The sequence below is a fragment of the Podarcis raffonei genome, chromosome 10 (assembly GCF_027172205.1).
Source record: "Podarcis raffonei isolate rPodRaf1 chromosome 10, rPodRaf1.pri, whole genome shotgun sequence".
NCBI lineage: Eukaryota > Metazoa > Chordata > Lepidosauria > Squamata > Lacertidae > Podarcis > Podarcis raffonei.
The window spans coordinates 40,201,121-40,213,179 of record NC_070611.1 but is presented as its reverse complement, the minus strand read 5'-3'; the positions used below and the strand labels follow the sequence as shown (position 1 = coordinate 40,213,179).

The 12,059-nt window shown below is 39.3% G+C and overlaps 1 long non-coding RNA gene across 1 annotated transcript in view; it reads right to left on the bottom strand.

Moving 5' to 3' along the window:
• Positions 1 to 10,831, bottom strand: part of LOC128422637 (uncharacterized) — a 39,372-nt gene extending 28,541 nt beyond the window's left edge. The window contains exons 1-2 of the long non-coding RNA XR_008332547.1: positions 10,607 to 10,831; positions 10,450 to 10,508 (exon numbers count right to left, since the gene is read on the bottom strand). This is a non-coding gene — a long non-coding RNA (uncharacterized LOC128422637). The remainder of the gene's footprint in view (positions 1 to 10,449; positions 10,509 to 10,606) is intronic.
• Positions 10,832 to 12,059: the final 1,228 nt, after the last annotated feature.

Below are 12,059 nucleotides of genomic sequence, written 5' to 3'. Positions count from 1 at the left end.
TCTGTAATTAAGATTAGAAAATTGTTGCCATAAAGCTGTATGTTGGCTAAGACAATCACTGCTTAAATGTCACTTTTGTTGTGCTAAGAGCAGGCCACATTTCAGCACTGAGACACACTATACTGCAGCCCATTTCACACTAAGATGCTGTACACTATGGATCTCATACACCAACTTCTCCTAATTTTGGGCTACAGCTCCCATCATTCCTATCCGCTGGCTGGTGCTGTTGGGAGTTGTGGTCCACAACATCTGGAGAACACCAGGCTGAGCAATGCTGTCCTCTGCAATGGTGAAAGGAGGAGATGCATTAACTGCAAAACTGAAGGAACAAGATTTCATTCTCTACAGCTTCAAGTGACTACTCTATATTAGACAACTTTAGATATAGAGTTAAACAGGCAAGAATATAACAGCTTACTATCCCCCCAACACCTGTGTTCTGTTCTGTAAATGCCTTTTCCTCCTTTCAGTATAAACCACCCTGTCCCTTCCTCTCCTCTCCTGATATATATGATCTTCATGTGAGATCTGCTTTGAAGTGAGACATAATAAGCATTATATATAAAGTAATTTAGCTTGAGGTTTTTGTTTTGTTTTTTGATGTTTTATAGTGGCTTAATGATAAGATTTGGAGTAGTCTTTGAGAAAAACCCTGCAAGTACCTTAACCACATTATAAAATAACACTTGGCTAAAGAGCTCCAAACGATGCACACACTTTAAGACAATACATTGTATGGGCATGTGCATATGAAGTGGAATCAGACACTCAACTTTTTAATATCTTGTGTGTTGGCTACATGACAACTGAGCAATTAATTTAATTATCAGGTTGCCTCTGGGTTTTACATGCCCTTAGTTTATATTAGTGCTGTGCCAAAACCTGTTCCTCAATTTTGTAAAAGATCTCTTCCCCTGTGAAAGAGGCCTCTATTTTATTTATTTATTTTTTTGCTCCTTCATTCTCAAGGAGCTTTTGAATTCCTTCAGGATTCTGGTGCACATTTGGTTGAGCTTACTTTCTTGTTGCTAGGTGGCCCTGGCTGGTATGCGAATGCTTCTTTCCAATAAACATTTTTTCAGCACTCTATGTCTTCCCTAATTGCTTGCATTTCCTGATATACAACAAACAAACAAACAAACAAAACCATAGCTACCTCAAAATTGGTGCTTCCATGTGACCTATTTATTGAGCATTCATCCTGATTTGTTTGCAGGGAAATTAGACAGCAATGGCTACTTCATGATTATGTGTTCTTATGTGTTTATGGAAAGTAACACAATGGTGCATCAAAGCAAGTGTTATCCCACACTTTCCAGGGCATCTTCCCATCACCTTGCTTATTGCAAAAAGTTCAATCTTTGGAAGAAGCTAGTTTGTTGTGCAAAACCCCCCAGTCAGTTATAACTGTGCTACCTGAATTTGTTGGTATGTGATTGTCACTCTTTTAGGGTTGGGATTCAGTCTGGAAATGTCCAGTGTCGTCTTCAGAGTTTCATTTGAAGCACCAGAAGTTGGCTAGTGAATTCCTTGAGATTGGTGTAATCATTTGTTTTGTTTTTAATGGAAGTTACCTTGAAGAAAAAACTTCACTTATTTCTTTAAAGATCAAAGCAAAACATGAAGATTCAATTGTAAAACGGCTGCCAGGTACTCTGTATGCAGCTTCCTCACCTTCCTGTGTTTACAGGAAATCCCAGTTAAGGATGCCATGGCGTATTTAGAAAACACAAGCACCCAGGGGGATGCAAAGTGCCTGAGAGCTGATTTGTAGAATGGGTAGGACACTCACAAACAACGCTTGGCCACTTTGAAAGTAAGGCAAGTGCAATAAAAATACTGTGGCGTACCCATAAGAATTTCTCTGACATTTTCTGTCCCATTTTATATTTCTTAAATGCTATTGGTTTTCTCATAAATTGCATGGCTGGAAAAAATGCAGAAGAAATATTAAGCGCAACACTAGTTATGATGTAGAAGTAAATGCTCAAGAAGTCTTGTAAATTGTAGAATAGTATATTGCCAAGTAAGAAATTATACCTTGAACTTTGACTTCCACAGTGCATGATGTTTGTTTGAAAGGGAAGAATGATATTTAGACAAATTAAGCGAGTCTCCATAACTATTCTGCTTGTATACATTTGATCTACAATATGTTCATGCCATGGTTAATGATATCCAAGTTTTGTTTTTTATTATATATGGGATTTTTTAAAAAGAAGAGTAGAAGGGGTGGTTTAGGAGTCAGTTAACACTTGAGAATTCAACTGCGAAATTCACACAGGTAGGGATTGTATGATAAGACGTGGTCTAAGGAGATGAGGAAGAATTTGAGTCTGAAGTCATGTGCTAAAAAGAGGCGACCATGTTACCAAACCATGGAAGCAAAACAGAGAACAGATTAATAATCAGGCAAAGAGATCTATCATCTATCTATCTATCTATCTATCTATCTATCTATCTATCTATCTACACATAAATAGTGTAGAATGCAGTATTGGGGAACATTCAGCAGCCAGAATATCAGGACACTCAAAGCAAATCTTACTTAGTAGCAATAGCTGAAATATAGGAGCAAAGAAATTAAGATGGCGTCTCTATAATATACTCATGATTCAACAATAAGAGGAAAAGGAATTTCTGTCTGAGGTGTGTTGTTTGATCTTCAACACAGCTATGAATGGCTTCATGTTGGATTAGGAAATCTCTCACTTAGTCCCTGGAGCACTGATTTCTAACCACTCTATGGCTAAGTAAGGACACACTGAACGCTGCTCAGAGAATTAATTACTTTCCATGTTCCAGATAAGTGGGCAGAAAGGAAGCATCAGAGGCATAGCAAGAGATGGTAAGATCTCAAGCCTTCTTAGTAGTGGTGCTCCAGTTATGGAAATTTCATGTCCAGGGAGGCTTACTTACAGGGAAGTTTATAGATATATTATTTCCATAGTTTTAGGGAAATTGCCAACTCCTATTTTGGAGGATATTTCAGATGCTGATTACTGCTGAGAATGCTATTAGAGGAGGCAGTGGAATATCTGTAATTGCATCTGAATTTATTTGGTTTTGTTGAAATGGTTTTAGGTTTAAATTTGATTTAGGTTTTTTAAACCCCTTCTCTTTAATCATTTTCTGATTTGAATCTACACATTCATGCTTTGATGTTTTAAATAGTTGATGTCATGAAAGGCATTTTTTAAAAAAAATCTTAATTACTTTATTGCTTTATTTGAGGCAAACAAGCTTGTTCTTTGTCTCCTCATGCATTTTGGGTGTTATGTGAAACTGGAAGAGGCAAAGTCTTTTCCTTCATTTTGGTAGAGGTGCACCTCCCACTGTAAGACGTGGCCACCCACTAAGTAATTAGGAGGATTAAGTGCAAACGACATATTCTTCCTTTCTTGTGGTTTCTCTAGAACGTCTGCAGTGGCTCTGTGTCCATCGCAAAGGTGTGTGACCTGTCCTGTGACAGGTTCTCTAGAGGAGTCAGAGATTTCCAAAAACTTCATTTAACAAATTGATCCCACTATTGGATGCTTATAGGCTGTGCATTATTTCAGCCAAAAGCAGGAAGCTATGTGGATTAAAGACAGGCAGTTGCCAAAGCCCATTACCTAAAGATGGAACATATAATAGGAGCTCTTGGTGTGGCAGGCAACACTGAGGTCAGATTTAATCACTTAGAAATATCAATAGCTGGAGTAAGGCCAAGTGTCGTCCTCCTCAAAGGGACATGTCTTCTGACTGCCATGAAAATGATAGCCTTCTTTTGAGGAGGCAGAATCTTGATCGATAATGAATCTCAAATTGTCTTTTGGAGAGGCTTTTAATTATTTGTGACATGCTCGTGGAGTTCTGACAAAGATGACAGTTTAATGGAGACCAAAACTTTAAAAAGCTGCATGGTTAAAAATACAAATATATCATTCAGTGTATGATTTATGAAGGTAGAAAGAAAAAATAGAATTGGCATCAGTTATTTGATTTCTGAAAATATATCCAATCATGTTAATGGTTGGACTAGATGAGCCTCAGGGTTCCTTCGAATTCCACAATTCTCTGAATAGATTCTTAGTACAATGCACACAACACTGTTATCTCTAACTTTCCCCATATCTGGCATGTTTAAGTTTGGCTCTTCAATCAGTCAAGTAGGGAGGTTTCAGACTACCACAAACTTTTCGGAGAACGAAGTCTTTAACTCTGCTTATTTAAACTAGTATCTTTACATTAGTACTACGTTTGCATGTAAAGTAAATGTGGACTTTGTCTATCTTTAATATACTTGAGTATGTATTAAATGGTTGGTGTATTGAAATGCAATATATTAGAATAAAAATAGTTATCCGTTTTATTAATTCTATGCACCTGGATATATCAATATCACAGACTCAGCTTTAGCTTCACAAAGTTAAAATGGACATATGTAGGACATGTGACGAGGTGACTTAGGCTGATGGGTTAAAGCAGTGTTAGCATGGAGACCCTACAATTTTAAAGACCAAGGGGACAACCACTGATGCAATGGGTGGACAATCTAAAACTAACAGCAGGGCTTATGCGGATGCAGAAAGCAAAAAACAGTGAACAATGTTTTTTTAAAAAATATCACTCAGGAGGCATTAATAAATCTTACAAAGAGCACCACGAAATCTCAGCACACAAATACATTACAATTTTAAATTTGTACATTTTCCAGTCTTCTCCTTTGTGGCAGAATTGTATTATTATTGTTGTTGTTGTTGTTGTTGTTGTTATTATTATTTGTAGAGCTTGAAATCATATTACTGAGTTCATAGTTAGCTGGTCTGGTTTTCAAATGTGCTGATTGTTCTGAATCACCAGGGGATTTAAATAGATTTGTATTTTAGCATCAGACTTGTTGATCTAACCCCTGTTATGGCTAGTGGATGCTCATTTGAGTAAGTCTGGAGTGTGGTTTTGTTTTGCAAGATGAGCTGAATTCAGCTGGTGCAATAACATCCTCCCAACTCCATTTTTTGAATTAAAAATGTATTTTATTACACTTTCTTTTACAGAAGAACCATAAACACAAACTAAACAAAACTTGGAGTATAGTTTGTCAATTTGTCAATCACATTTGTCATAATTAAGGGACACACAATGGTAATTCATTGCTGAATTAAGACTTTCCATAGCAAAACATGTGTCATGGGAGGCTGTAAGCCAGCCTTTCTCAACCTGTGGGTCCCCAGATGTTGTTGGACTACAACTCCCATCACCCCTAGCTAGCAAGGCCAGAGCTCAGGGATGATGCGAGTTGTAGTCCAACAACATCTGGGGACCCACAGGTTGAGAACTGCTGCAAGCAATGAGGCTGATTTGTTTATATACTCAATAAACAAATACTATGTACTTAGAAATTTGTATTTCTTGCTCTGCCCATCTATTGCCCTGCTTTGCTGAGTCAAGTGTTTGAATGCTATTTCCCATATATGGATGAACCAAGATGGCAAAGTTACAGATAGGTAGCCGTGTTGGTCTGCCATAGTCAAAACAAAACAAAATTTTTCCTTCCAGTAGCACCTTAAAGACCAACTAAGTTAGTTCTTGGTATGAGCTCATACCAAGAACTAACTTAGTTGGTCTTTAAGGTGCTACTGGAAGGAAAATTTTTTTTTTTGTTTTCAAGATGGCAAAGTAAGACCCGCCTGACTGCTGTTACCATTCTGGCAGTGGCTATCAGAAAAGAAACCAAGGCCCGAGATGGAATCTTGGGGTAGAGATACCTCTCAAGTGCTAAAAGTGCTTGCAGCAGATCCATGTTTAGTTTATGATCAATTATGATGGAGATTTCAAGGTGGTTTTTTTTGTTGTTTTGCCAAAATGATCATATCAGGTTGGTGATGGATCTGTTGGATCCAAAGCTGAACCCATTTCCTAGAGAAGGGCCCAGTTTGGACCAGTCCATTACACAAGCCTGGACCCAGCCTAGCACAGAAAAAAGAAGTAGTTTGAAATAGCCAGCTCCCCACCCTGTCAGCTTGATGCAGCAGTAATCTGGCACTCCATTCTGCCCCACTGCTCCCAGCTAGGGCTTCAGATTGCTCTCCAACTCAGTAAATATTACTGAGTAAAGCCTCATTCCCAGAATCTCTTACAGATATACAGAATGCAGTAATAAAATTCATTGGGCTTCATCCACTGTAAGCTCTTCAGCTATATGTCACAAGGAAATAATAAGTGTTCCATAACGGACTACGAGACCTCAGTTGAGCAAAGTATAAGCTTCTACTTAAATATTTTACTCAACTGAGACGGAATGATTTCTCCATCCAACGTTATGTCTAAATGTCAGTCTTCTCATTTTGCACATGAGCTCAGTTATTCACTATCAAAGACCCAATTTAATTGTGCACATCCATGATGTATTAACCGCTTAGTGTTTTCAGCTGAACAAAGGTAGAAAGGTTAATCCAGTATGTCTGATCCCATCATAGGTATTTACATACTATACCATTTGAATCTTTAATAACTCAAACGAAGCTGAATGTTGGAAGATTCAGGGTGGACAAAAGTTAAGTACTTCTTCGCATAGTGCACAGTTAAACTATGGAATTCGCTCCCATTAAATGTAGCAATGGATGGCTGCAAAAGAGGATTAGACAAATGCCTGGAGGTTAAGTCTATCACTGACTACTAGCCATGATGGATATGTTCTACCTCCACTGCAGGAAGGAGTATGCTTCTGAATCATAGCTGCTGAGTATCAGAGGTGGGGAGAGTTACATTCAGGTTCTGATTGCAGCTGCAGGCATTTGGACAGCCACTGTGAGAACAGCATGCTGGGCTAGAAGGGTATTCGGCCTTATTTTTTTACTTTAGCATCGTGCTATTGCATGCACAGTGACAAAACACATTTATTCTGCTTTGGCTTGCTGTTTATTAAAAAGCAGATTATAGCTTAATGAGACACCTTTATGTTTAGCTGTTAAATGTTTATAATCCACATCCATTTAGTACTAAGCATTTTTACTATTAGCATAAATGAATGCCCACAAATTAATACAGTAGAAGGGTGCCAGTATTTGGTCCTAGTGTGGCTATATCCTTTAAAGTTTCCTGGGGCTCTACCACTGTGTCCAAAATGCAAATGTTGGAATAAGTAAACTGTCCCTTTAAAAAGAAATTCCAGTTGGTGGTTCTCTAATATACAGGTATCTCTCTCCCCCCCCCCTTGTACATGTGTTCTACATGTGCATGTCTGCATATATATGTGGTGTTGGGAAATAATTAAATAAATAGAATTATACCAGGAAATGGTGGGAAAGAACTGGAGAGTCCTTGTGGCTTGCAAGGAGACCCTCCCTGGAGCCCAAAGAGGACAGAGGAGGAGCAAAACAATGTGTAAGAAAGAAAATGCCCATAAAAACACGTGTTTAAAAAATACTGCTGTGCTGCCTTCCTCTGTGCTTCTAATATTGGATAGCTTTAGCTTACTCAGGAATCAAAAGTTCTATATCTCTTTTGTAGGAAATGCATACCTTTCTGTGCATTCTGCCACCCACCCCTAACTCGGACAGCCGCTCCAGAAGGATACCATGGCTGATGGTGTTGAAAGCTGCTGAGAGGTCAATGAGAATTAACAGGGACACATTTCTCTTGTCTCTTCCCCTGACAGGGAGAGCAAAGCAGCTTCTGTGCCAAAACCTAGAAAGAATTGCGGAGAGGAACTGCAACAACAAGAAGCTCATGGAATGCATGTCATGTTACCACCCCAGGCTTTTGATCCCCAGCATCTCCAGGTGGAGCTAAGAGAGACTCCCACCTGAAACCCTGGAGGAGCTGCTGCCAGCCAGTGTAAACAGTACTGAGCTAGATGGATCAATGGTCTGAGGTGGTATAGGGCAGCTTCCAATCATCATATGTTCCTAAGGCTTGTGCCTCTCAATTCTTCAGCTAATTCTCCCTCTCTGTAATATTTTGCCCCTACTGCATTTCAGACCTTTGTTGTTTTGACTATCCCACTGCAACCTGGAGAAAGCAGTTCAGCTTTAGATTATCCGGCAGTGTGACCGGTCTGATGGCTGGGGTGGTTGGCTAAGATTGTGGCTCTCCCTTGCCGATAGGATCTTCATTTGCATATATAAGAGAGGAGAAATTCCAGCTCATAGTCGTCTTCCTTGCTCTTGTTTCCACATCTGATAAATCCGCTGGCAAGAATTCTGTGGGAATTTTTTTGAACCTAAGCAGCGATACACCTTAGCGTTCAGTCTTGCTTTTTTGAGATAATGTGTATCTAAGAACATGCACAAGCCATTGGAACAATAGCAACTGTAGAGTTTCTTCACTTGAGCTTCAGGAGTGACAGTATTAGAGGTTTTTTGGGCCAACAGTGGCCTCTAGTGGAACCATTTCAGCCGTGTTGTTGATGCTTATCCCATCTGAAAAGCAAACTGAATGTCCTGCAGGATTTTCATATTGCCATAGTTACTAATGGCAATTTTGTTGGTTACAGAACACAAGTCGCAGCATGGCACCAAGCTGCTCTCGTGTGTGTGTGTTTAAAAAAAAAAAACTTGGGTAAATGAGTTCAGAAAGCTGCAAAGAAATATTCGGTGATTTTGAAAAAGCTATGAGGGGTCAAAAAAAGGGGGGTGGAAGCAACAAAATCTCTTGAGTCTTTTGTTTGTGCATGCATTTTGTAAAATCCATTGGGTTTTTTTTTTGCCTTTCCTTCCTGGAACTTCGAAGGATTCGTAGCTCTGTATTGCCAAACATTTGTGCTTTGTAGATGCTAATACGCCTTTGTTTTGTCCTCAACCTTCTCGGGCGGGCTGAGCTGATTATTACCTTGCTAAACTGCAACCAAAATAATTTCTACAGCCGGGAGCTCTTTGACGTGGATAAAGCGCTTCACACAAACACAGGCTGAATTGCTTTTGTTCTCAGCGGCTCCCATAGGCCAGGCAGATTTTGTCGCTAGCCAATCAGAAGCCAGTTGTTAGGCTGCACTTTCTATTTTTAGCATCTTCCATCCACACATGCCCACAGGCTCAGCCGGTTTCACAATGAAAGATAGGAAAATGAACGTCAGCAGAATAAAAGCAAACAGTTCCTTGTGTTTAGTAAAAGCATCTTAGCCCTTGAGTATAATCTGAAGTATTAGAGACCTTTGTTGCTAGCTTTTAGCGGAGGAAAATTGTCAGAAAGATGTTTCTGGCTGTTGCTTTTTTCAAAGGGAAGTGCAGGCACAGAAAAGAATAAAATTAGCAAGATCACTAAACATCAGCATTAATATTTATGGAGATCTGCAAAGGTATGGTTTTATGGTTTTGCATTTCGATTGTCACTATTATCCACACTCCCACACTTTAGGATTTGGAATAGTGAGTTGGCAACACACACACACACACACACACACACACACACACGTCTCCTTAATTTATACAGCTCAAACTGTTCAGTGCCAGCCAATGAGATAGTTTAAAAAAAACACGCTGGAAAACAAACAAACAAAAGAAAACAACAACTTCCCAATCCCACACTTACGAAAATGCAACTGAAGCATTTGAAGTAAAACAAGGGCTTCTTTTCTGGTATCAGGGCTGCATAAAACATGTACATTTATTTTTAAGTCATAAAATTTTATATTTTAAGTTCTGTGTATTTATAACATTGTGGCAAAGATAAATGACGGGATAAACACCAGTCATCTAAAAGCCTATTGTTATTGTTTATCAAATGCCAGAATTAGGGAAATGATAGCTGTGTAGCTTAAAACACAGCTAGGTCTTTTGTCCCAATTCAAATTGAACCTGGTTTGGGGAAAACGCATCAAAACACACCATTTCATTAGGAACAGCAGGATAGATACAGGATCAATATGGATTGTGGCTAATGCTCTATGTACATAAACCATTCCCCAGACTAGTGGTGGGAGCACATTGGGTGCAGAGTAAATGGGAGCATGTACACAGCCTGGGTTCACAGGTGTGCCCACAAGAAGGGTCAGGACAGAGGAAGTGAGTTTGTATAATTATAAAGAAATGTCAACAAAAGGATTTCAGTGCTACTAGTTTAACACACCAGTCAGAGGGCCCAATGCAAAAGTGTGCAGGACTTCTGCGTCTCTTAGCACTTTTGTAGTAGGGGGAATCTGGGCAGATGTAGCTTGCTGTACAGCTGTCTGCCCTAGTCAGGAGGCTTTAGAAGGTGTTCCTATCACCACACAATATCATATGGGGACAAGCATCCTGTTTCGTGTTCCCTCCATTGCCCTCCACAAGTTAGAGGGTGACTCTCTGCAGTAGGGAACCATTTGTGCAAGCTCCCCACGTGTCTAAGAATTCTGGAAAACCAGGTTCCTAAAATACACAGTTAGCATAAATGAGAAGAGCAGGCTCCCCACTGCAATTTCATAATACAATAAAAACACATATAAAAACATTGCATATATTTAAAAAAAACAGTTGGAAGAATTACCTGTATCTAGTAGCCATTGGTAGCCTCATTTGTCTATTTGTCTAATCCCCTTTTTAGAGCTGTGGGAAATAAACATGAGGTTAATGTATGGTCACTGCCACCACCTCACAAATAGGCTTGCACCCTTAGCTACTGGCCATTCCCATTACTGACTCACCTCTCTACTCAAGGGCATCAATTTGAAAGGATGACCACCTTCATCTTTGCATACAATGACATCATATAGTATGCATCTGGACTACAAGTAGGGTGTAGTCTCTATGGAGAATTATATTTATTAGGGCAATCGTATTGGAGAGCAAATCTCGGTTCTCCCAAACCAACAATGCATTGAAAACATTCATTCAAATCTGCTTTTACTTTACTGTTATCAGGATAACAACATCTGATTCTTTTCACAGGTATATAAGAATGCAAGAAGGAACCTAGTCCAGCATCTCCTTCTCACAGTGACCAACCAGATGCCTCTGTGAAGCTCAGAGCCACTGTGATGTAGTGGTTAAGAGCAGTGCACTCGTAATCTGGTGAACCGAGTTCACGTCTCCGCTCCTCCACATGCAGCTGCTAGGTGACCTTGGGCTAGTCACACTTCTCTGAAGTCTCTCAGCCTCACTCACCTCACACAGTGTGTATTGTGGGGGAGGAAGGTAAAAGGAGATTGTTAGCTGCTTTGAGACTCCTTAGGGTAGTGATAAAGCAGGATATCAAATCCAAACTCTTCTTCCTCTTCACAAGCAGGACATGAGCACAGTCCCACTCATGAGCAACTTTCCCTGATACTGGATGCAATAGTAACTATAAATAGTAACATAGGTAAGAATGCCATTACCAGGGTTGTCTGGTTATGTGATTTTCACCTAATGCATAGTGCTTGTGACATCACTAATGACCAGTGATACAACTTTCTCCCCTAACCATGCCATGCTATTAAAATAACAATCCACTTGCAAAGAAAAGGACATCCAGCAGAAAATGAAACAAGGTAACATATGTAGAATCCTCTTCGGAGTTTTACCAAATGATTAAGACTTGAGTCTAAACTTGAGACTTATTGCTGAGATGAAACGAAGTATCCATTGTCATTCAGTCTTTGAATAGACAAAGGGAAACAGTAGTATATCTATTCTTCCTCCTCTGAAAACAAATACTCTAACTCCATAACAAGGCTACCCCCAACTATCCCTTATGGTTGAACTGGGTGGATGCTTGTTTTTCCAACAATATTTATATCCTATATAAGGAACAATAATCTATCTTTTAAAAACAAACCCATTAAATAAGCATAAGCACAGGTAAAAGTCAGTTACATTATTATGCTATTGCCTTTGAATTGTGAATAATCTCATAAAGGATTTAATCAAGAGGAGGGCCAATCTTTGAACTTCACATCTGAATAAACCATAGGAAAATCTGATCCAAATATACATGTATATGCAGAGCTTGAAACTTGCCTGTGTTATTCAGCGACAACTAGAAAGTGGTGCTATCAACAAAGATGTCTCCTTGGGCTCTTTCCTCTAGGGAGGCAGGATATAAATTTAATAAAATAAACATTAGATGTAAGTTCTTATCTTTGTTGGACACATCACCTAAGGCATCAGGAGTTTACA